The 2,337-nt window shown below is 41.3% G+C and overlaps 1 long non-coding RNA gene across 1 annotated transcript; it reads right to left on the reverse strand.

Annotated features, from left to right (window-relative positions):
• Window positions 1-320: 320 nt before the first annotated feature.
• Window positions 321-2,303, reverse strand: LOC147751748 (uncharacterized). Its single transcript, XR_015315988.1, has 2 exons — window positions 1,732-2,303; window positions 321-1,282 (listed from the first exon to the last, which is right to left on the reverse strand). It is a non-coding gene; the product is annotated as an uncharacterized LOC147751748 (long non-coding RNA).
• Between the last annotated feature and the right edge of the window lie 34 nt (window positions 2,304-2,337).

The following is a 2,337-nucleotide window of genomic DNA, read 5'->3' on the forward strand; positions in this document are numbered from 1 at the left end:
CGACAGCGCAGGTTGACCAGCAAATGAAGATGTTACAAAAACATACATAGAAGGACGCTTACACGAGCCAACTCCAGCCAGAGGCAGCTACGACGAAATGGGTCTACGCACGTCTCGCACACTGGGTAGATGCATGTTACCGTCCGCAGACGGAAAAAGTCCATTAGGCGGGGGTGGTTGTTGCGTCCGCGTGGCGGCGCTCGGCGGTACCCGGCGATTTAAATTCGAAATTGGTTATTTGTTGTTGGCTGTTGAAATTAAAAGCAAGAATCGATCGTCACAGGTGGGAGATTGGACAGAGCAAAGAGGGCGATATATAATGCACACATATATCTAGTCAGCAGGAATTTTTATTATTTTCATTAGAAGACAGAATAGAGTAAATTATAGTTAGAGCAACAACGAAATAGACGATAATCTACTAACGTACGTGGATAATAGACGTGAATCTGTTGTTACAATTTAGACTACCGCAGAGCATTCGGCTTAACTTAGATTATATACATGTACCTCGTCGTGGACAGCTAACTGAAACTATCAATGGAGTTCACGCAGTGGGAACGCTTGTTGGTATGATTCAATGAATGGGTAACTTCATGCCCTTGCATTGCTTCTTCAATTTTCTGCTTTTGCTTAGATAAAGTACAACTTCTCCCCGACTTTCCGCTACGCTCTCCCTGTGCTAGGTATATATATATATATATGGAAATCACTATTTTTGTCCAAGCGGATTGCTACAAGAACGTTAACTTTAGGCTAAACTTAGATAAAGCGAGGTTATCGGATAGGCACATAAGAGTACATAAGATGCAGGTTGAACCTGTAACGGAGGCATACTGTAATTTTTTTTCTCTATTTATAACAAGAAGAAAGTGTAAAATTCTTCGTTATTAACGGAGCAAAACACGGCTGACGGTAATAACAATAATATTACGCCAATGAATAAATTATGGTTGCATGCAATGTCTCGCCTATCATTTGTCACGTGTTGTATATTCTTTGTTTTCTTGTTGAGTTTTTGTTATGTCTTCTTTAGAATAGCAGAAGTTCAGCAAAGTCCAAGTAACGGTATGTCATTCCTTGTAATCTGTTTTTCGCGGATCCTGCACATCCCGAGGCAGGCCTGGCAATCCTGTCGAAGACTCCTTAGCTATTCGTTGCTCAAGAATGGCTTGTGAAGTTTCAAGATCGCTTCTAGTCACTTCTGAAGACGAATAGCCATTGAATAAGCCTACATATCAACGTAATTACCTACTTCAGAGCTATAGACGCTTCACGGTACCTGAAACAAATGTCCCCTCCTCAGGAAAAAGTGTCAAGTAGTACATATAAAAAATGCCGCTTTCCTCGTCTGGTATACCCAGCTTTGGTGTATAGGGATTAGAGATCTTGTTTGTAATTTGAAGAGCAAAAAAGGTATGTAAAGCTTCCAAATAAAAACTTAAAACAGCGTAACAATAGACGAAAACGGACGTTACTTTTGCACGTAATAGGAACGATGCGTACTGATTCATGCAAGCTAAGACCATCGTTGTTATTACAATTTTTTTGTCTAACTTATGATGATAATTAATGACCGCTTAAAAAACATCAAAAGTAATTTGTGAGATTGGTTCTCACCCGGGCCGCAGATATTATTTCCCGTTTCAGGAACATCAGCGCTAATAAATTTTAGCTATCGAAAGTGCTATCTTTTGGATAACAATCAATTTCACGGTACGAGGTACTCACACTATTTGATTTTATAGAGAATAACAAGTGACCATCAATTCGTGCCGCAAGCTTGGCATTACGGCGCCGTATTCTTCCTCCTTTCTTCTCAAGGACAAAGTTAGCCGTTCCATTGTGCGGCCACGCGAAAACCCAATTAATGGGTCAATATGTCTCGAGACGGATCTGACTGATTCGATCATTTTTAAGAAGCGGAACCAGCTGCTAATAGAAGAGTCCTGTACAGCATGCACCAAAAGCTGCAGATACCCTGAAAGCAACAGGTAGATCGCTGACGTCGCAAAATTCCTATGAACAGCTTCTTCGTTGCTGATCTGGTCGAAGGCTCCGAGACAGTAACGTGCGAGCTATCGGGAGCGAAGGAGTAAAGGAAACCAGCGGAGAGTAACGCGCATCGAGAAATGGATCGAGGCGTCCACTTTTCCTCCTCTTGTTGATTTAATTTCGGAGCATTTATTGTTCGGTCAGGAAATATCCCGATGATGGAGTGCCTCGTAGCAGTCCGCGCTGTGTCTGTGTTGGCTTGTAAAATTTGTTTTTGTCCATATTTCTCCTGCTCTGCAGTTATAAAATTAAATTTAAAATGGCGAGATTTTAACATGACTT

This window comes from Varroa jacobsoni, unplaced genomic scaffold (assembly GCF_002532875.2).
Source record: "Varroa jacobsoni isolate VJ856 unplaced genomic scaffold, vjacob_1.0 contig06394, whole genome shotgun sequence".
In the NCBI taxonomy this organism is placed as follows: Eukaryota; Metazoa; Arthropoda; class Arachnida; order Mesostigmata; family Varroidae; genus Varroa; species Varroa jacobsoni.